Source organism: Ovis canadensis, chromosome 5 (genome assembly GCF_042477335.2).
Source record: "Ovis canadensis isolate MfBH-ARS-UI-01 breed Bighorn chromosome 5, ARS-UI_OviCan_v2, whole genome shotgun sequence".
Lineage (NCBI taxonomy): Eukaryota > Metazoa > Chordata > Mammalia > Artiodactyla > Bovidae > Ovis > Ovis canadensis.
In genome coordinates, this window is record NC_091249.1 from 106247345 (window position 1) to 106271244 (window position 23900).

At 39.7% G+C, this 23900-nt stretch overlaps 1 protein-coding gene and 1 pseudogene across 2 annotated transcripts in view; both read right to left on the minus strand.

The window, feature by feature from the left end:
* KIAA0825 (KIAA0825 ortholog) overlaps positions 1-23900 on the minus strand; it is a 429746-nt gene that overhangs the window by 74797 nt on the left and 331049 nt on the right. The gene's annotated exons all lie outside the window — the stretch shown is intronic.
* On the minus strand, positions 18008-21306 carry LOC138440524 (small ribosomal subunit protein eS25 pseudogene; annotated as a pseudogene).

A 23900-nucleotide genomic window follows, 5' to 3' on the forward strand; every position in this document is an offset into this window, starting at 1 on the left:
GGTCCCATCACTTCATGGCAAGTAGATGGGGAAGCAATGGAAACAGAGAGTTCATTTTCTTTGACTCCCAAATCACTGCTGATGGTGACTACAGCCATGAAATTAAGACTCTTGCTCCTTGGAAGAAAACCTATCACCAGCCTAGACAGCATATTAAAAAGCAGAGATATTACTTTACCAACAAAGGTCCATCTAGTCCAAGCTATGGTTTTTCTAGTAGTCATGGATGGATGTGAGAGTTGGACTATAAAGAAAGCTGAGTGCTGAAGAATTGATGCTTTTGAACTGTGGTGTTGGAGAAGACTCTTGACAGTGCCTTGAACTGCAAGGAAATCAAACCATCCTAAAGGAAATCAACTGTGAATATTCATTGGAAGGTTTGATGCTGAAGCTGACATTGGCCACCTGATACGAAGAGCCGACTCACTGGAAAAATCCCTGATGCCAGGAATGATTGAAGGTGGGAGGAAAAGGGGACGACAGAGGATGAGATGGTTGGATGGTATCACCAACTCAATGCACGTGTTTGAGCAAATTCTGTGAGATGATGAAGGACTGGGAGGCCTGGCGTGCTGCACTCCGTGGGGTCGCAAAGAGTGAGACCTGACTGATCACTGATCAGCAACAAAGGGCTCTCAGCTAGGTCTGAGGTCTGAGGTCCTCATCAGTTCAAATGCAAGATATGTTCTCCTGGGCAGAGTCCTCAAAGGGACAGATGAGGGAACATTCTGAGAGAAGGAGGTTCTTAAAAATCAGGGAGTAAGGCCCAGTGGACAAAGGAAGGGGAAAACATCACAGGCTTTGCTTACTACTCTCCAGCCATTCTGCTCATTCTGTCACCAAGAGGCCTGAGCATTGAAGTTTCAAGGTCATAGAAAATCTAAGTAGTTCTAGGAATGAGGTAAGAGGTATTTGTGTTAAGTTTTTCCTATCACTGAAGGAACATATATACTGTCTCCTTTCTTTCTCCTCCTCCACCAAAGAATCTTGTTGGTTTTTGTTTTTGCTGAAACCCACTTCCCCTGCTCAGAAAGAAACAGATATAAGGCTTAAGAGGTTAGAATGTACGTGACTGGTTAGATATTGCATCAGCCTGCATTTTTCTCACCCATGTTCTTGCCTGCTGCTAAGTCACTTCAGTCGTGTCCGACTCTGTGAGGCCCCATAGATGGCAGCCCACCAGGCTCCCCCATCCCTGGGATTATCCAGGCAAGAACACTAGAGTGATTTCCTTCTCCAATGCATGAAAGTGAAAAGTGAAAGTGAAGTCGCTTAGTTGTGCCAGACTCTTAGGGATCCCATGGACTGTAGCCTACCAGGCTCCTCCATCCATGGGATTTTCCAGGCAAGAGTTACTGGAGTGGGGTGCCACTGCCTTCTCCGTTTTTGTCTACTAGTCCAGCCAAAACTGAAGTGTGTTGTTCTCCTAGTGACCTTTCTATTTCAATGTTGTTTAGAAATTGCTCTTCCTTTTTCTCTCAAGCCACCTCCAGGCTATGTAAGACTACTTGTAATAGAACATTTTATGGTTGAAAGGAAACTTAAAAGTCATTTATTACAACCAGTACCCAGATTCTCCTGAAATCCTAGTCAAAGAAGGACACCTGGTCTCCACTGCAAAGTTAACCATTTTAGCTAATCAGATAAAAGGATCCATTCTAATAACTAATGGGAGAAGATTGAAAGGGATTCTAGGGCCCTTCTCTCTTCTGCCAGGCAACCAACCTGTGTTTCAACAGCATTTCACTCAAGATAATATTTCATTCAACTTATCAGGTAAGGAAGGAAAAGAAGAGGGGACAGGATAGTATAATGATAAGATGGAAGGGTGCTGTGGCTTTTTTGAGCTGGTGGGCCCATTTATTTATTCAAAACATAAACCTTGATCCCACTTAGTATTTTGAGCAATCAGTAAAAACAGCTTTCTAGCTGATAACAGGAAAGTGGTGTGAAAAAAAAGCAAAGATTCAAAGAGCAAGAATGTTATTCTTAAATTGGAAACTAACCTGGAAAATCACAGAGGAATGTGTTAAGGGGCCATTTATGACCAATGACTGGAATGCCATTTTGCATTTCTTTGCAAAGATGCACTCTTTCATAATTAGCTTCCATAATCGTAAAAGCCATCCTCAACTTCATAAGGCATCATTTTATTTGTTTTTCTATATGATGTTCATATGAAAATGTCATGCTTTTTTCAACCATACATCAGATACTCCTTACTTCCAACAATATCACTATGTTTTTATTGGTAAACATAATATATATTAAGACTATATTCTAGCCAAATAATACTTTATCATTTTTTGTTGTTGTTGCTTTTAACTTTGAAAAGTTCATCTGAGATTTCGTCTTTACCGTGTTACAATCTTGTGAGAAGGATCATATTAGTAATAAATAAACGGGTTAACAGGCACAAAGAGACTTGTTTAAGTCAGAGAGTTAGGGACTAGGTAAGTATTTGTGGTGCCATGTCTGGGGCATACATCTCCTGTGTCCCACACCCAGACTCTTTCAACTAAAAAATGTGATTTGAGTGGACTGTATTCTCTTGGGAGCTTGGTCCTGCTGACAGTCTTCATAGAAACTGATTGCAGATAGAATATTCTCTCTCATCCGCTTGCCACATGTTCTGTCCCTACAAGCCCCTCTGAAAAGACAGGAGCCACATATGCAACTCTGTCATGTCAATCACGTGACAAACATTCTCCAAGTGAAATTAATATGCAAGACTCCACGTACACTTTGTAAGCATCCCTACAGTGTACAAATATTCTGAGTCTGTCTAAGATAGTTCCGATCCAGGATGTACTGTCAAAGGAACAAGTGAAACTATATTTTCTTTTTTAGGAATCATTAAAGATGTCTTCTTTAACTATTACACAAAATATTATCTGACCGACAACATAGCAAATCATGATAGTTTTCTAATGGGAGGCATTTGAAATGCCTTAGCTAAAGACTGATTTAAAGAAAAGCTTTCTGTCAGATTCATCTCAACATCTATCAGGTGGTACTATTTTTCCAATAATCTTTTACCCTATCCTTTGCCTTCTAAAGAGCTGTGCCCAAGCTATAATTGTTTTTTGCTAATTAGAATAATCCATGATTAATTATTCAAAATGATTCCTTTCCAAAATCAAATCCATTTCCTGTCATTACACTAAAAAAAAGATATAAATAAAGTATTATCAGAATCAGATTTGTCAGAAAGGAATATTTTTTAAAGTTTTCTTTAGTTAGCATTAAAATCTTTTCTACTGAAGGTGCTGTGATTCTCTTCATCAATTAATGTGGACTAGAGAAGGGCAACTGGCCCATGAAGTGATAACAACTAATGGTTTTGATAATTACTAAGGATTACTTATACTGATGACACAGGAGTAAGCAATTTACAATATTCTTTTTTTTTTTTGAATATTTTATTTTATTTTATTTTTTTAGTTTTTTATTTTTTAAATTTTAAAATCTTTAATTCTTACATGCATTCCCAAACATGAATCCCCCTCCCACCTCCCTCCCCATAACATCTTTCTGGGTCATCCCCATGCACCAGCCCCAAGCATGCTGCATCCTGTGTCAGACATAGACTGGCGATTCAATTCACATGATAGTATACATGTTAGAATACCATTCTCCCAAATCATCCCACCCTCTCCCTCTCCCTCTGAGTCCAAAAGTCCGTTATACACATCTGTGTCTCTTTCCCTGTCTTGCATACAGGGTCGTCATTGCCATCTTCCTAAATAAGAAAAGCTTCAAAGCAGTAAGACCTAGCAATGACTAAGGGGAAGTGATAAACATGTTCACTTGGGAAACTGGGCATCCAAAGATGTATTTCTACATGGCTCATGCCTTTTTGTCAACACTCATTTGAGTCCTGCTGATGGCTAAATCTTCCTCTCCTGGGATTGCCCTACTTCCACTGCCTTCAAGAAGCAGCTCCTTCCCCCATTATTTCTGGGGGAGGCCCGGGACCTTTCTGTCTCTAAGGCTGGATCACACTTTGTCTGTATCCCATGTCTTTACAACACACTTGGCTTTACTCATTACTGTATGAGACTTAAGTGTCTTTCCTTAAAAGGTGATGTCTTTTCCATCAATTTTTTCCTTAGGCAATAGCCTTAACATATGTGTGCTATAGACAATCACATTTTCTATGTACATTTATTGAAAACCTTCAGTGTGCAAAGCCTTAAAGTTGTATAATCTCCTAAACAAAGAAAGTTGAACATACAAACTGTGTGTGATGTAAACAGTTCTATTAGGTTCAAGCATGGACAATAAGTTATATATGCATAAATATAATAAAAAAGATCTTTAGAAAAAGAAGCTACTTTGGGATTCAAAGTTCAGTTCAGTTCAGTCGCTCAGTAATGTCCAACTCCCCGCGACGCCATGAACTGCAGCATGCCAGACCTCCTTGTCCATCACTAACTCCCGGAGTCCACCCAAACTCAAGGTAAGATAAAATTATAAATCTAGGAAATACTGAGATCACTGATAGAGGAAAGCAAACTGCTTCTACTTTGACCAGAACTGGTAACCATCTTGTTCCTCATCTTCACTAAAAGTTTTCAATTTAGTTTCTTTGCTCTTTTCCCTAATGGGGTTACAATTCAATTTTTATAACAAAAACAACTTTAAAAAATTTTCTCAAACACCCAGATTTTCAGAATAGCCATGACAAAAACTGGAAAAAAAAAAAAAGAAGCCACAATTAGATGATAAGTGACCTTAAAGTCTGTAATGGTGACAGTCACACTTGACAAATAGTCCGTGTGTTTCTTTTGAGTTAAAACCATGTGACTAGTTCTGGCCAATGGACTGTGAACAGATGCATCAAAGCTATTAATTTCCAGTAGGAGGACCTCCTATACAGACCTGCTATTGCCATGTCAACAAAAGAAGTATGCTGATATGGCAGATTCAAAGACAGAGGTGGCCTTTGCTGCTGAGTCACCACATGAAGGATAATGCCCCACACATTTGCTCATAGTTACTTTGCTTTCTTCAGCATACAGAAGCCATTAACCCTAATGTATGCTGTATGTGGCTCAGCAGGGCCTCAAGGTACATCTTTGTGCTGAACGAAATTGTTTCCTATGGGCCCATTTCTCATCTAAATGCCAGAACAATTTCACATGAGCAATACAGTAGCGTCTCCTTAAACATTCATCATCATAAATGCAGAACTCCCTTTTTGTGTTTGCAGAAGTAATTCTACATCTTTTAAATTTGAGGCTAGCATGAAAGATTACATACTGTTTAATACGAAGGCTATTTCTTTTAAAGGCTAAACAAACACTTAACAATCCATTTGTATTATTTTGCTTTCTATAGTTCACTGGGTACGCAAGGAAGTAGGAATAATGGATAGATATTAATAATTGAAGAATATTTGAAAATATTAATTGAATAATTTTATTTATCTTAAATATCTGGAAAATTACTTTGCTAGGAAAGTCTTTGAAAACTGTTGATGATTTTTGGTTTGTATTTTTTACTTCTATATCAAAAATATTGATATTCTAATCATTACCTATCTGGTTGGATGTTCAAAGAGCTTAGGGATTTTTATCATGATGCTATTTAAATAAAATATTAGAGCCAGGCAAAAGTCCAGTGATAGATCTTTCATATAATAAATTTGAGGCATCCATTCCCTGAAATATTTTGTAGACATTTAAAATGATAACGTATAACATCAACTTTCAGATGGAGTGTCCTAACATTTATTTATCTGGTTAGAGATGGAAAGAGTTACAGCTAACATTCTGGGACTTGAGTGGATCTTGAAGCCTGACTTCTTTCTGCTTTAGCCTGATTGTCAGCATTTGACTACATCCCATGGATTTTCTGCAAGTGCACATGTGAGTTGCTTCAGGGGAAAAAATAGAGAACTATCATGAAAAGAACATTTAATGATACAACAAGTGATGGAGAATAACAAAAGACAACGAGCTGGACTGCCAGCTTATGGCCGCTACATAGAATTGCAGGGACTGACTTACGAAGGTTCGTTAAGAAGTAGACAAATGGTCAAAGAAACTTAGCTCTGGGACAAATATTAGGCAAAACCAGAGAGGATGAACTGTCCGCTTTAAAAGCAGGGGCTTGTCTACCTTGAGGTGTGGTTACGCTTCACATATACTTTTTGAGCCCTATTTCCTTTCCCAAGTGTAATTCTAGTTGCTGGACATGGGATTTATTTTGCTTTTCTTCCTTTGTTACTTTAAGAAAATTGAGGCCCGCTGATGCGTTTTTACTCTATTTGAATCTGAAGCAGAACAATTCCCATTGAGGGTTCTTGTGGAACTTCATTTTAGTTATGTTTTAATAAAGTCTTATTTGTATTGACTTCTGGGGCAGCATGGCATTCCCTAACTGATAAACTACTTGGGTTTACTTTTTTATGGAGAGATTTTAATTTAATATGATAGATTCAATCGTTGTTTTTCAGGTTTTATATGCATGCCTGGAAGCCTTTTAATAACTTGCAATAACAAACAAAATGAATGTGACTTTTAGGGTAGACACTCTTGTAATTGATATTTCTACCAGCTCAGGGTGTTTATTTATTTTGCCAAAAAATAAAGTGCGTTCTTTCCATCCCTGGGGAATAAAGAGTAATGGAGTTGCAATTTACTAAAAAGTTATGAGAGATCCCAAATTGCAATGAAAAATTTCATAAAGATGTATTTCTTGCTTAGACTTGATCTTTGCATAACTCACAAAGGTTTTTTTATTGTAATAAATCCATTTGCCTTTCTGCATAAAGTAATTAGGGATCAAGGTGTAATAAAATATTTTAAAAATACTTGAACAGATAGTAGACAAGGTTCGTATTCATAAAAAATTACATTAACTTTGACAATCATATATTTTCAATACTGAAGAATAGGATTTTGGACACAGAAATGGTTTTGATAAATGACAGAGTTCTCCCCGAGGCCATAGAAGCAGCAAGAACAGGGAACATAAAAATGGGGAATCTACAGATTAGCACATTATGATTATTCTCGTTCATAGCGCTTAAGAACCGCTTTGAAAAGATCCAATGTCTTCAGCAGTTTAAACTCATTTCTCCTGTATCTAAGCAGCGTGTACTATAATTCAAATTGACATGGTTCCCTGAGAAATACTGGGACAACTCTTAGAGAGATGAGACATTACTGAACAATGTTTTTGGATGATAAACAGTGATAGAAATTTGAGATTGAAATGGCCTTTTCAAGGGAGTAGGTCACACCTGTGAAAACACAAGACAGGTATTTAAGTTCTTCTCTCATTGCTTGATACTGAGCCTCTTCAAGTGTCTGTGCTTTAGTCAATTTGACACCTCATGGGTCCCTAATTACTATGGAGATCTTCAGCAGGCTGGTAACACTTTTTGAAAGATGTATTTAAAAATTCTGGACCTTACTTGCCCTAAGACTGAATATAATTTTTCACAAGAGTTACCGGGTTGGAGAAATACTGAAGGCCTGTGGGAAGAGGAGCTGCAGCACGTGGGGTGGGAAGAGGAAGTGGAGGAATCTGACGATTTCAGTAATTCGCCACAGAGATTGTGCTTTGTCTCAGTTCTCAAGAAACAAAAGCAATAGCTACTGTTTATTAAGCTGAGCTGAGAACCTGGGAGAACTGGAATCACCAAACCTCACCTTTCTTCACTTGCATATCAGGGAATTTTCTAACTCACAAATTATTGTGAAGATAAAATTATCTATGTATGAAAGCTGCGCTGTGCTAAGTCACCTCAGTCATGTCTTACTCTTTGTGACCCTATGGACTGTAGCCTGCCAGGCTCCTCTGTCCATGGAATTCTCCAGGCAAGAATACTGGAGTGGGTGGCCATGTCCTCCTCCAGAGGATCTTCCCCACCCAGGGATGGAACCTGCGTCTTTTATATGTCCTGCATTGACAGGTGGGTTCTTTACCATTAGCACCACCTGAGAAGCCCATGTATGAAAGCTATTCCAAATTAAATTATACAAAAGCATTCAAGATTTAAAATCCATAGGCATACTTTCATAAACAGAAACACACTGAAAAGCCTTTTAGGAGACTGCCCTATAGATGTGTTCTGATGGAATAGACACACTAAAGAAAAAATGCTATATCATTAAAAAAAGGAGTCGCATCTGGAGAAAACCATAACTAAAAAAGTACATGCACCCCAATGTTCACTGCAGCAGTATTTACAACAGCCACGAAATGAAAGGAACCTAAATATCCACTGACGGATGACTGGATAAGCAAGATGTGGTGTATATACCTCACACACACAGTGGAATATTACTCAGCCATTGAAAAGACTGAAATAATGCCATTTGCAGCAACATGAACAGACCTAGAGATTTTCACACAAAGTGAAGTAAACAGAGAAAGAGACATATATATCACTTACCTGGTAAAGAATCCACCTGCAGTGCTAGAGACCTCAGTTTGATTTCTGGGCTGGAAAGATTGCCTGGAGAAGGGATAGGCTACCACGCCAGTATTCTTGGGCTTCCCTGGTGGCTGAGAGGGTAAAGAATCTGCCTGCAATGTGGGAGACCTGGGTTCGATCCCTGGGTTGGGAAGATCCCCTGGAGGAGGGCACGGCAACCCACTCCAATATTCTTGCCTGGACAACCCCATGGGCAGAGGAGCCTGGCGGGCTACAGTCCATGGGGTTGCAAAGAGTCAGACAGGACAGAGTGACTAAGCACAGCACAGCATATGTGGAATCTAAACAAAAATGATACAAATGAACTCATTTACAAACAGACAACTCACAGATACAGAAAACAAATTTACAGTTACCAAATGGGAAGGCGGGGGAGGGATAAATTATAAGTTTGGTATTAACATGTATATACTACTATATATAAAAGAGACAACCAATAAGGACCTACTGTAGAGCTAGGGAACTATACTCAATATTTTGTAATAACCTATAAGGGAAACTAAATTGAAAAGGAATGTGTGTGTGTGTGTGTGTGTGTGTGTGTGTAACTGAATCACTGAGCTGTATATCTAAGAATAACATGACATTGTAAATCAACTATATGTCAATTCAATAAAAAAGAGTCAAGGTTGAAAGAAACACCGCCTAACCTAGACATCCCCTTTGTCATCGAAGACAGGATGAGTCTATGCATTGCAGATGCTCATGGCATTATGCCCTTGACCCACCACCAGATGCTACCACATCCGTTCTCTTCTTGCAAATCTGATTTTATATATTTCTAAATTTAGGCTTAAATGGTCAAATATTCACATCAGACTCACAAATAATAAATAGTATAGTCATTAATATAGCCCATTCAAGGTAAAGGCTAGTTTGAGAGTTTTTTGTTTTGTTTGCTGACCTTGTTTAGGCTATTACTTTCATCGTAGCAAAAAGTTTTGTTTCAGGTAGGCTTGTAAAGTTGTCCTGCTTGTTTATATTTCTAAAATGAACTTCCTGAGTCATTTATTTCTCTCTTGCCTGTGTAAAAATATTGCATGTTAAATATTCCAAGAAGAGTCTAATATTAATGTAGGTCTTTAAACCAAGAGTTCCTATTCCTTTCAGTTTCTAAGCTTGAATCTCTAGGAGTTCTCTTAGAGTATTGCCTTTCCAGCCACATCTTTATGTCCACTGAGTCCCAATCTCTTCTTCCTTTTCATCTTTTGACTCCTGTTTCCTAGCTGATTGCTAATTTCATTCAGAGGTTGCTCTAATAATCTTCCCCACAAACTTTCTAAACTCATTTCCTGTGATAGTACAGCAAGCCAGGCAAAGTCCACTCCTACTCTTCAGCGATTTTTTGATTTGGGGCAGGGTGGTGGCAGGAGTATGGGTAGTTTGCTTTTGGCAGAGAAGGCCTTTCAGTGGGGACACCAGGCCTGAGGCCTGGATGATAAGGGATCCGCAGTGTGAAGAGCAGGAGGAGGGGAGCAAGTGAAAAGGCCGTAGTGGGGGTGTGGGCTTGCCATCTGTGAGGAGGAGAAGGCTGGCAAGGAGGAGGTGGGAGTGAGAAGAGGTGGGGTTAGAGGTAGGAGGGAAGCCAGATCACATGGGGCCTTGCAGGAGTTTATAGTTTCCCTAAGTGTGCTGGAAAGTCATAAAGGGACTGAGAAAGGAGAGTGATGGTATCTGATCTGCTTTTTAAATAGTCACTCTCGTGGCTGATGGGTTGGATGTTGTGGAGATGAGGTCAGGAGAGCCTCCCTTGGACACTCCAGGACATTCTTACCTCCTTCCTGTAAATTTCTGAAACTTCCTCTCTTACCCTCTTGGCTTTTAAGTAGATGTAATCTAGTATTAAAGAAAGCTGAGCACTGAAGAATTGATGCTTTTGAACTGTGGTGTTGGAGAAGATTCTTGAGAGTCGCTTGGACTGCAAGGAAATCCAACCAGTCCATTCTAAAGGAAATCAGTTCTGAATATTCATTGGAAGGACTGATGCTGAAGCTGAAACTCCAATACTTTGGCCCCCCTGATGCGAAGAGCTGACTCATTGGAAAAGACTCTGATGCTGGGAAAGATTGAAGGCGGGAGGAGAATGGGACGACAGAGGATGAGAGGGTTGGATGGCATCGCAGACTCAATGGGCATCAGTTTGGGTTAACTCTGAGAGCTGGTGATGGACAGGGAGTCTTGGCGTGCTGCGGTCCACGGGGTTGCAAAGAGTGGACATGACTGAGGAACTGAACTGAATTGAATCTTGTATTATTCCACCGTAGGTGTACAGCACACAATTTTACCAAATCTCTTTGAGGGAATCCATATCTTGGCCTCTGTGTCTTAGGACTCCCTGCTCTCCAGGGCATTTAGCCAAATGCTTTGTACCTGATAGGTACAGAACAGATAGTATAGTAATTGTTGATGGAGCCCTATTATATGAACTACCCGTCCTGGCAAAACACCATAAACTTGAGACGTGCAGAGAGGGATGTCCCGAGGAAGAGGTGGCCCTTGGAGATTAGCTCAGGTGAGCAGCCTGAAAACAGGGCTGTTGAGTCTTGTCTATTCACTGAACCTCATTGCATGTCAACATTTAGTAAATCTCATCAACATGACTGGAGCTCACCGAAAGTTTGTTGAAAATCATGAAATGCTACACTTTAGATTTGAACATGTCATTGTGTGCAAATTTATCGTCAAAGGAAAAAAAGAACGGTAAACAACATTTGCACTCTAATGATACACACACTGTAGTATTTAGGAAGAAGTATACTGATGGCTGCAACTTATTTTGAAACAGATCAAAAAATAAGATAGATTGATGGATGGGTGGAAAGATGAATGGATAGATACGTTCAAAGGCAAGTATAGAAAATGGCAGAATCAAAGTGATGAGTATATGTTTATTCATTGTGAAATTGCTTCAACTTTTCTGTACATTTGTGATTTTTCATAGTAAAGTATGGTGAAAAATTAGTTGCAAGTGATAACTAAAATTATATTAAAAATTATCAAGTTTATGGTCATTGTACCTGAGCTTTCAGGAAATCTTCTAATTCTTACATAGAACACAGATTTCATCTATTAATTTATGGCTTTGAAAAGTGTCCCAGCTTCTTAATTGACTTTATAAATTAGAATTTTGGTTATATTTGCTGATATTTACTAAATAATGGCTATGTCTCTGATAAATTTTTCTTATCTATACAATTCATAAAATAGAGTTCAGACATTAAATCATTGTTAAAATTGAGTGTTTTGTGATACTTAGTGATAATAAAAATAATTATACTTATTGGGCAGTATATGCTAACCTTACCACTTCATTATTAGTGATAGCAAAAAGTATAAACAACTGGATATAGTAACAATCTCTTCCTGACTCTCTCTCTCCCTCTCACAGCTCCATCATTTCTTTTTTTTCTGAGGCAGAGAAACTACATAGTGTAGGTAAGCATGGCATATAAGTAGGGGGAGAAATTATCAACATTAATGTGGTAAGATTAAAATTCTAGAACTGTATTTGTCTTTTTTTAAGAATAAAATGTCTAAAATCCTGAAGCACTCCTGTGCTACTGTGTAACATATCTCAATTTGCAAACTTTTAGTTTTCACCGTTAAGTTCTAGACAGTTTATTTTAATGTATTTCTTTTGTGAATGACTTCAAGGGGAAAAACTTCTTCTTTAGCTCTTTTAAAACAAGGAAATGTCCGTTCTCACATTAAAACCTTTTTATTTCTAGGGGAAATGAATGGAATGCCTACGTGAGGTATACCTTGAACTTTCAGTGTGTACTGCTGACAATGGATATCTTTGAAGGAGATGACAAGTATCCCAGCTTCGACTGGGCCAACCTGTGGATCACGTGTGAAGTCAGTGGAAGCTTTAAGTTTTTAAAAGGTCTGCCCAGGTGTCAAGAAATGTGGGAAAGCGCTCAGTTGTGTGGCAATGAAGGAGATGCATGCATTTCAAGGCGGTCTTATCGGAACACATTGAGAGATCTGGCATCCTTAAAATTGAGCATATGTCTTATCAGCATTCCTAGTACAGAGTATTTTGTTACTGCTTCTGTGCTCTAAATAGCCCTGTGCAAAGGCACATCACTGAACCAAAGCATATGGAGGTGGCTCTTCAGTGATGCTGAGCTAGGCTGCGGTATCCATTTGCTGCTGCCTTACCTTTTTCTACACACTTGCCAACGGAAATTTCTGCTCTAGAAATTATACTGTAGCAAAAAACGAAGTACATGGCATGAGGTTGGATTCCACGTCTCAGGACATATCAGTATGAACCAGAAGTATTGCCTATTTCCTGAGACGACTGAATCCAAAACCATATGCACCTACACCTTAAGGAAGCAGTGACTCTTTAAATTGCTCTCTATATTTACAATTACTTAATTACTTCATTTTGCCAAAAATAAAGGTCATTAAAATCATCTTGAAGCTTGACTTAAATTTTAGAAGTAGCCCGCAGGTTGTACAGTCTTTAACTATGTTCCATTTAACACATTTAATAGATGTAAAAACTCACAAGTGATGATATAAAGGATAATTTGCGCTTGCAGTGCATTTTTGTCCAATTAATAGATTGCCTGTGTGTTGCATATTTTGCATGACAAAAGAGCAGAATATTAAACTGCCATTCATAATGAAAATGCACTTTGCAAATTAAAAGTGCCGAAACAGAAATTTTTCACCCTGTTTAGGAAATAAACAGTCCTTAACCAATTAAACTGCATTGTAATAATTCTATGATTTATTGCAAGTTGTTTAACTTTCAAAACTCGGCTAACCCATATTAAGGTCACAATCCATCATGTCTTGCTTGGAAAGCCAGCAAATAATGGCTGTTATATTAGCTGCTTTTGATGATAGTATGAAAGAAGTATTAGCACTTGTCAACAAAACTGCTTACAACATAACATTAGCATGCACGGGCTGCTGTACCTATTTATTATTCTGGCAGCTTCACACATATTGTTACAAGCTTATAAAACATTTTGTCGGGTGGAAACGGAATGTACACTGTTTGGTTTTCTGATAGACTGGCAGCATAAATGTCTGGGCTGACTTAGTTTAGTTTAAGTGTAAATAGAGACACAAATTCTTCAACCTGTTCTCTTATTGATACTGAAAAGTGCTGAATTATTCAGCATCCAACTCTTCTGTTTGTGTCTATCACAGTTATCAATTACCCATCAGTCTTCTTGTCAAAACAGAATGGATTAATCTGGCTGAAAATAAGACAAATAAATGGATACTATAACAGGGGTGCGGGGTTGCCAGACTGTCAAAGGGAAATCCAGGCACTGACATTTGCCGTCAAAAATGGGATCTCTGGCTTAAGTGAGCAAATGACTCCCCTTTGTGAGCCAAGAATGCACTTAGCTCACCGTAAGTAAATTAATCTGCCTTCTTTGCCTGCTGATGCATTAGCATTGGGGTAGTAGTTCAGTTTCTAAAACCCCTTTATGTTTGAATAATTTTGGTGATTGTTATTGTTCTTCACAGGAAATGCAGACACATTCAGGTACTTTATCTTGCTAAAGAGAGGGCTGCCTGGTAAACGAATGGACCCATTTAACAATGAAGTGATTGCTGATAGTTCTGTACCACTTCATAGCTCTCAGCTGATGTGATACCCAGTAACTCTTTGCACAGATGGCTGGTGGAACACATCCAGCATCTGCAAAGTCCATCCCTGTTTTCTTTCCCAAACATTTTATTTGGAATTCTTGTTTGGCAGACTTCCCGAGACTCTGCCTAGCTGTTCAAAGTACATATTTCCCATCTATCTCATTTGGCCCTTCCCTAAAGAAAGAGCCAGCAAAGTGCCTTCTTATTTGGCACAAAAATTGCAGCCACAGACTGAAGCAAGTTTTGGGTTCCTGGCCAAAAATTTACAAGAATTTTATCTCAGATGCTTCCATACTGGACTGTTTTACATAGTCACCATTAACATTCTGAAGCCTTCACATCATGACAGAATCAAAGCTCCCCAGTCTGTATCAGCAACTGCCAGAAGTTCCCTCTTGTTCTCATTTGCCTTTGTATCCTAACCATTGGTTCTTACCTAGACTGAAGGATGACGTGTTACTTAAGGAGTGCTCCCTATTAGAAAATGGTTCTGTCTGCTTCACGAGGAATGAACAGATTACTTTTGAATGAATCATCATCTTTTTGTTCTTTTACCAGTAGATCATGTAAAGAATTTTAAGCATTTGAAAACCAAAACAAAAGAAAGAAAAACTTCCTTTTTTGGGGTGGGCGGTTTGGAAGAGGTCACACTAATAATTAAATTTCAGGTGCAACTTCCACAAATCTCTTAAAGACTTTGACAGACTGGAAATTTCAGTCTCATATTCCCAGAACATTGCCTCAAATTTCTCCTCAATGTAAATCAGTTTCCTAGGACTTCAACTTTAAAAGGAAATGCACTAATTGGCTTGGTCACAACTCATCTTTGCTAAATCTCTTTTGTTTGGTATATAATCTCAAAACGACCTCATGGAAGACAGCTATTTAAAATGTGCAAACACCAAACCTTCTCTTGAAAGGAGGCAGTATTTTTGTTACCACTCAATTTATTTTATGTTGTCTCTCATGACCTTCTTCTCCTTTTCAATAAATAAATGTTTTATATGGAAAGGAGTGCTGTACAATTTTGCATAACCTAAAGTATTTTCAAAGTTTGAGCTTTTATTTTTTGACAATTCCTTGCAACACTAGCAACTAAGTTAATTGACAGGTGTGTATCATGACTTAATTTCCAACTTCCAGATGCCATTTCCCAGTTCTATGAGAAACTTTCCAAAATATAAGCCTGCCATTTCAGACCCAACTTGCCCGAGCTTAAACACTCTCTCTCAATGGTTCGCTTTTACCGAAATCCCAGTTAGCGGTTAAGTCCTGAAGAGCCCAGCCTTCCCGTGTCTCTTCTGTTATCCTTTCAGTTACGACTTCATCATGCTTTCGCAGTCCCTGCCATGTCATTCATACACTCATGCATGCACCAAGTCATTTATTCAGCAATTCTCTGAGTGCCTAACATGAGTGGTCTCCTCTCTGCTTTTCTTTCCAATACCCCTTCCACTCTGAAATGCCCTCTTTTGCCAACCTACCAATAAATCTCAGTCCTATTAAAAAAAAAAAACCTACCTATAAATATTTGAATCTCAGTCCAAAAGAAAAAAAAAAAACAAAACCTCACTTCAATGTAGCCTCTATACTTTTATCTTATTGCTTCGCCCATATGTTATTTCTTACTTCAAGTCTCTTGAGCATTTTATTATTTCCCTATCACAACATGGGATAATTCCTGTCTTGGTCTCTAACTGTGTGACTGTGGGCGAGTTATAGATCCAACTCAGTGTCTCCTCTAAAACTGGGGATATTATTACTCCATAAAGTGTGAGGTTAAATGAGATAATGCATAAGAGTGCTTAGAACAATGCCTGTGAACATTCGAGATGTTATTGTATTATTGTATGCAGCAGGGGCTTATAAATGCCTGTTGTAACATTTGTATGTTGAGAGATAACACTTTTGATTGCTCTTGGTGTTTCTGAGGAGCTTAAAACTACATTTACCCACTTATCCCAGGTGGTGGGCCAGAGGATCGCATTCTGGGCTGAACACAATGCAGCTAGACGGCCTGTCTTCAGGCTGCTTGGTGCTTACCATTTACTAGCTCGTTTTTAGGGGGAGAGGAAAGGAGTCAGGAAGCTAAAAGCTTCTATATCTAATAGAAACAGCCGTTAAGATTAGCTGAAATTGCCTGGGAAAGTCTCCTCCCTGCCCACTCCCCCATCCCAGGATATGTGTATAAGTATGGATGAGTTCCTTCACTGTTCTCCTGAAACTACCATAACATTGTTAATCGGCTATCAGTTCAGTTCAGTTGCTCAGTCGTGTCCGACACTTTGCAACCCCATGGACTGCAGCACGCCAGAACTCCGTGTTCATCAACTCCCAGAGCCTACTCAAACTCATGTCCATTGAGTCAGTGATGCCATCCAACCATCTCATCCTCTGTCATCCCCTTCTCCTCCCACCTTCAATCATTCCCAGCATAAGGGTCTTTTCCCATGAATCAGTTCTTCGCATCAGGAGGCCAAAGTATTGGAGTTTCAGCTTCAGCATCAGTCCTTCCAATGAATATTCAGGACTGATTTCCTTTAGGATGGACTGGTTGGATCTCCTTGCTGTCCAAGGGACTCTCAAGAGTCTTCTCCAACACCACAGTTTGAAAGGATCGATTCTTTGGTGCTCAGCTTTCTTTATGGTCCAAATCTCACATCCATACACGACTACTGGAAAACCATAGCTTTGACTAGACGGACCTTTGTTGGCAAAGGTCGTCCATACCCCAATACAAAATAAAAAGGTTAGTTGAAAGTAAAATGCTGAGCAGTGTCTGGCCCATAGCAAGAATTCCATCAATGTAGCTTGTCGATAACCAAGAGGGGTTTCAAAATGCTCCGTGACCTAGTTCTAGGTGGTGAGCAAGGATCATCCAAATGAAGGCATTTGGATGAATGCCCGGAATTAGTCACATCCTTCTAAAAGGTCTTCCTGAATAACACTTCATCCAATCCTAGTCTATCTTGTGTCTCTTAGACTGACTAAAAACTCCCCAAACAGAGGATGATTCACATTCTCCAGCTATTGGGACATCAAGTTCTCTCTCCAGCTTGCAGACTGCTTCCTAATCACCTCCCTTCTCCTGAAACAGTTTGCCTTATTTTATCCCTCAAGTGCATTATCTTCTAACACGTCAGTTACCGTCCTCCTGGGTCCATGAGCTCTCCAAGAGGCCACACACTCTTTCTGGCCTTTTATCTTCTCTCATGTTGACCACATCCTTCCCTGCCTCACGTCTAGTAACCTCCCTGTCTGCATCCATCTTTCTCCCGTTAAGAAGCTTGCCTCTGCCACAGATTTTCTGACAAATCTGCCCTCAAAGATCGATCATCCAAATGCTTGAAGCATTTAGAGATTTTACCACGCAGTGTAACTGTTGATGACAAATTGTCTTGTAGCATTTACCATGTTTACTTGCCTCTCCAGATATACTTCACCATCCTTTCTGTTTCCTAACTCTTTCTCGTTTTGGATAATCCACCCGTCCTCTGGACAATCTCCCTGGCCTGTTACGGTCAGCATGCCAGCTGTCCTCCAGCTGTCCTGCTATTGGCCAAGTCTGTTTTTACACACCAGGAAGAATTTTCCTTCTTTTGAAACTATAGTTTCTTATAAACCATACATTTTTTATTCTACACCCAGCCTTACCTGATTAAGGCAGCACTCTGTTAATTGGAAGACACGTGGGCTTTAATGTATTAGCGTTTTGGATTCAAGTCCTGGTTTCACCACTTTCTAACTGTATGACCTTGAGCAAGTCATTTTTCTGAGTCTCAGTTTTGTTCACTATAAAAATACTAACATCTAGCTCACAGAAAAGGTATGAAGAATATAGGAAATAAATAAGCAAATGCCTGACACATATCAGGGAGTAAACTTTAGATACTTCATCCCACATTTATCATACCTACAGTCTATCCTTACTTTTTTTTTTTTGATTTAATAAAGTTTTATTTTTCAAAATGTACAGCTGGTTGGACCTGTTCATGCATCTTCACCAGCAGCTGGGGCATCTCCACCCTTGGTGTTTCTGGTGTAAATCACTTGAGCTCTGTGCTTCGAAACCAGTTTAATAAGTCCTTTACTAAGGAGTTCCTGAAGGGCTGCTCTGGCCAGGGAACCACAAATCTTCAGTCTCTCAGAGACCACAGCTGGAGTTATAAGCTTATAGTTGGAAACTTCTTTACAGAGTTTGTCATATGTTGCTTTGTCAAACAAGACTAGGTTATTGAGCTTGTCCCGAACTTTGCCTTTGGACCACTTCTTCTTTTTGGCCTTGCCCCTAGATTTGTTCACTGGATCTTTGTCTTTCTTGGCCAACTTTCCGGCATCTTTCTTCTTCTTGTCGTCCTTGGGCGGCATAGCGAAGCCCGGAGAGCAGCTGCAACCACTGCCGCCTCGCTAAGATGTCGGACAAAAAGGCCTATCCTTACTTTATATACACATTTTCATAACGATGAGTACACTATAGATGAGGTTTATGTTGGGTACTTAATACTGGAGTGGGTAGCTAATTTCTTCTCCAAGGGATCTTCCCAACCCAGGGATTGAACCTGAGTCTCCTGCATTGCAGGCAGATTTTTTACCATCTGAGCCACCAGGGAAGCCCCATATTAAATACAACACTCATTAAACGATTAATTCTCTATGAGTGGTATACATACTAAACTTAGTATTTACAAACTAAACTAAGTGCTTTGTCATGAAACCCACAGAAGCCAAAACTTACTAGCTGTTCAGAGCTGATTAACATTGGAACTTATCTTTCCAATGAAACATTGGTTCCTTTTTTCCATCACATTTAAGGAAATTGAAGGCTAATGACTAAAATTCCCTTGGTTAAGGACAAAATGCAGAGGTGTGGAGCTACTACGCGCATGACTTAACTTCCAGTTTTTGAATTCTGGAAATGCATTCCAAGATAGCGAGGCAGTGTTTTACAGGATATCTAATGAAAGTTTCCTCTAGAGAAGTCACAATTATCAAGCCAAAATGAGTCTCATAACTGAAATTACCTTCAAATTTTAATGAATCCCTCAGCAAACACTTGTTCTGGTTGGGTGTACTCAGACTTTGGTTGAGAAATGAGCAGTTTAAAATTGAAGACCTGCTTTAAGCAGAGTTTCTGAGTAGGAGGAATTACAATAAATATTGAATTCCTACATTTAAATGGGAAGCAAACTTGTACCTCCTTTTTTCCTTCTTTCTTTTGAGGACAGTCTAAATTGCTCACCCTAGGCTGTTTATTGTTTCTAGCTATTTTCATCTTCCCTCAGTTCAGTTCAGTTCAGTTGCTTGTGTCTGACTCTTTGTGACCCCATGGACTGTAGCACCCGAAGCTTCCCTGTCCATCACCAACTCCCGAAGTTTACTCAAACTCATGTCCATTGAGTTGGTGATGACATCCAACCATCTCATCCTCTGTCATCCCCTTTTCCTCCCTCCTTCAATCTTTCCCAGCATCAGGGTCTTTTCAAATGAGTCAGTTCTTAGCATCAGATGGCCAAAGTATTGTAGTTTCAGCTTCAGCATCAGTCCTTCCAATGAATATTCAGGACTGATTTCCATTAGGATGGACTGATTGGATCTACTTGCAGTCCACGGGACTGTCAAGAGTCTACTCCAACACCGCAGTTCAAAGGCATCAATTCTTCGGTGTTCAGCTTTCTTTGTAGTCCAACTCTCACATCCATACATGACTACTGGAAAAACCAAAGCTTTGTCTATATGGACCTTTGTTTGCAAAGTAATGTCTCTGCTTTTTAATATGCTGTCTAGGTTGGTCATAAGTTTCCTTCCAAGGAGCAAGCATCTTTTTATTTCATGGCTGCAATCACCATCTGCGGTTATTTTGGAGCCCAGAAAAATAAAGTTAGCCACTGTTTCCACTGTTTCCCCATCTATTTGACATGAAGTGGTGGGACCAGATGCCATGATCTTCGTTTTCTGAATGTTGAGCTTTAAGCCAACTTTTTCACTCTCCTCTTTCACTTTCATCAAGAGGCTCTTCAGTTTGTCTTCTCTTTCTGCCATAAGGGTGGTGTCATCTGCGTATCTGAGGTTATTGATATTTCTCCCGGCAATCTTGATTCCAGCTTGTCCTTCACCCAGCCCAGCGGTTCTCATGATGAACTCTGCATATAAGTTAAATAAGGAGCCTTGACGTACTCCTTTCCCAATCTGGAACCAGTCTGTTGTTCCATGTCCAGTTCTAACTGTTGCTTCTTCCCTGCTGCTGCTGCTAAGTCACTTTAGTCGTGTCTGACTCTGTGAGATCCCATAGACAGCAGCCCATCAGGCTCCCCCATCCCTGGGATTCTCCAGGCAAGAACACTGGAGCGGGTTGCTATTTCCTTCTCCAATGCATGAAAGTGAAAAGTGAAAGTGAAGTCGCTCAGTCGTGTCTGACTCTTCACGACCCCATGGACTGCAGCCTACCAGGCTCCTCCATACATGGGATTTTCCCGGCAAGAGTACTGGAGTGGGTTGCCATTGCTTTCTCCGGCTTCTTCCCTAGAAAGTCTAACCTTCCGAGTCAGAGTCAGCATGCAAGTGTTAAACAATCTCTGTGGGCCAAATACCAAGCAGAGGAAATTCAAAACTTCTTATGACTCATCTATGACTGAAATAACAACCTATCATATGTGGTGAACACAGTTTCTACCCTCATGGGTTCATCTTTGAGACTAGAAGAGGGCTTGAGAAGTCATAATTCTTACCATTGGCTTTAAGGAGAAGGGAAGGCAGGGAATATTTTCTCCTTCTACTTTAAACTCTTATTAAAAGGCTGTTGAGCAGTTCTGACTCAGGAACTTTTCAAGTTAACCAGTCCATTAAAAAGGTTTACATGTGACTTCAACTCTGGACAACACAGACTGAAAATCAGTGTTCTGTTTGGGAAACCAAACCTTTAGAGAAACTGAGTAAATAATGCTATACTAATTGTATTTCAGCTCAACAATGAGATTTTCTCATATATATATATATATATACACACACACACATACATACACACACATACATACACACACACATACATACACACACAGATCCTGGGAAAAAATTTCAGGAGCATTTTATTGTTTTGATGGAATATAATAAAATCTGTTATTATGAAGTTATCATAAGATACCCTTTCTCCTTCTGGAAGGAAAAGATATAGCAAAATATTTTCTTCAGTGGCAAAGTGAACAAGAGCTTCTCTACATAGCCTTAGAAGTGGGATTCCCAGAGCGATAGTTCCACCCCATGTTGTGAAAGAAGTTAAAAAGACATCTTTTGTCACAAGGTATTAGCACTGATAAGCTTATTATAGCAAACCAAGTCTCTTCTCTACCCTTTTCCCTGGGCTGTCTAATTTGCCACATCTGAATTGGGTTTAGGGAAGGAGGGTTAGGGCAGGTGGGATGCATATAGTAAGTCTGCAAGTAAACCTCCGTAAAAATTCTCTTAAAGATGAAACTGTCCCATAATTATGAAATTATTTTCACACCAGTTGTCCTCTTTGTCCACAGACTATTCTAGTAGAAGTTTGTTATTCTGATGATCACCCCATTATAACACATACATAGAACAGATATTAGTGGTCTCATACAATCTCCATTCTTGTTCTGTACATTAGGTATTAATACTTTTATACCTGCGTAAAAACTGAAGTGCAGAGAGGTTAAGTGACTTGTCCATGGTCACACAGTGAGCAAATAGCAAAAACCAAGATTAAGACCCAAAACTCTCTAACACCACAGCCCACGCTCCCTAGACATGATGTCATGCTGTCTAAACTGTGCGAGGCTGGCTGTAGAATAACAATGTCACGTGTTTTAACAAGTGGCAGAAATAGTTTGGAAGGAAGGTAGAAGGAATTTGATCATTTTCTCTCATTCACATGTCACCGCTCATATATTTCTTTATTTCTTTCATCTATTCATTTTCCCTATCTTTACAGTTATTTCATAACTGAATAAATAAGATTGGTTCTCAATGTACAAAATGGTAGCAAATGTGTGCAGTTTCCTAACTAGTGGAATAAGGGGAAGCTCCTGAGCAGCTCTGACTCAAAAAATCCCCCAAACTTCCCATTCACCTGCCATCAGTTCAGTTCAGTTCAGTTGCTCACTTGTGTCCAACTCTTTGTGACCCCATGAATCACAGCATGCCAGGCCTCCCTGTCCAGCACCAACTCCTGGAGTTCATTCTAACTCATGTTCATCGAGTCAGTGATGCCATCCAACCATCTCATCCTCTGTCGGCCCCTCCTCCTCCTGGCCCCAATCCCTCCCAGCATCAGAGTCTTTTCTAATGAGTCAACTATTCACATCAGGTGGCCAAAATATTGGAGTTTCAGCTTCAGAATCAGTCCTTCCAATGAACATCCAGGACTGATCTCCTTTAAGATGGACTGGTTGGATCTCCTTGAAGTCCAAGGGACTCTGAAGAGTCTTCTCCAACACCACACTTCAAAAGCATCAATTCTTTGGCGCTCAGATTTTTTCACAGTCCAACTCTCACATCCATACATGACCACTGGAAAAGTGATAACCTTGACTAAACAGACCTTTGTTGGCAAACTAATACCTCTGCTTTTCAATATACTATCTAGGTTGGTCATAACTTTCCTTCCAAGGAGTAAGTGTCTTTTAATTTCATGGCTGCAATCACCATCGGCAGTGATTTTGGAGTCCCCCAAAATAAAGTCTAACACTGTTTCCACTATTTCCCCATTTATTTGCCATGAGGTGATGGGACAAGATGCCATGATCTTAGTTTTCTGAATGTTGAGCTTTAAGCCAACTTTTTCATTCTCCACTTTCACTTTCATCAAGGCGCTTTTTAGTTCCTCTTCACTTTCTGCCATAAGGGTGGTGTCATCTGCATATCTGAGGTTATTGATACTTCTCCAGGCAATCTTGCTTCCAGCTTGTGCTTCTTCCAGCCCAGCATTTCTCATGATGTACTCTGCATAGAAGTTAAATAAGCAGGGTGACAATGTATAGACTGACATACTCCTTTTCCTATTTGGAACCAGTCTGTTGTTCCATGTCCAGTTCTCACTGTTACTTCCTGATCTGCATAAAGGTTTCTCAAGAGGCAGGTCAGGTGGTCTGGTATTCCCATCTCTTTCAGAATTTTCCACAGTTTATTGTGATCCATTCAGTCAAAGGCTTTGGCATAGTCAATAAAGCAGAAGTAGATGTTTTTCTGGAACTATCTTGCTTTTTCGATGATCCAGCAGATGTTGGCAATTTGATCTCCGGTTCCTTTGCCTTTTCTAAAACCAGCTTGAACATCTGGAAGTTCACGGTTCACATATTGCTGAAGCCTGGCTTGGAGAATTTTGAGCATTACTTTACTAGTGTGTGAGATGAGTGCAATTGTGTGGTAGTTTGAGCATTCTTTGGCATTGCCTTTCTTTGGGATTGGAATGAAAACTGACCTTTTCCAGTCCTGTGGCCACTGCTGAGTTTTCCAAATGTGCTGGCATATTGAGTGCAGCCCTTTCACAGCATCATCTTTCAGGATTTGAAACAGCTCAACTGGAATTCCATCACTTTCACTAGCTTTGTTCACAGTGATGCTTTCTAAGACCCACTTGACTTCACATTTCAGGATGTCTGGCTCTAGGTGAGTGATCACACCATCGTGATTATCTTGGTCGTGAAGCTCTTTTTTGTACAGTTCTTCTGTGTATTCTTGCCACCTCTTCTTAATATCGCCTGCTTCTGTTAGGTCCATACCATTTCTGTCCTTTATCAAGCCCATCTTTGCATGAAATGTTCTCTTGGTAGCTCTAATTTTCTTGAAGAGATTTCCAGTCTTT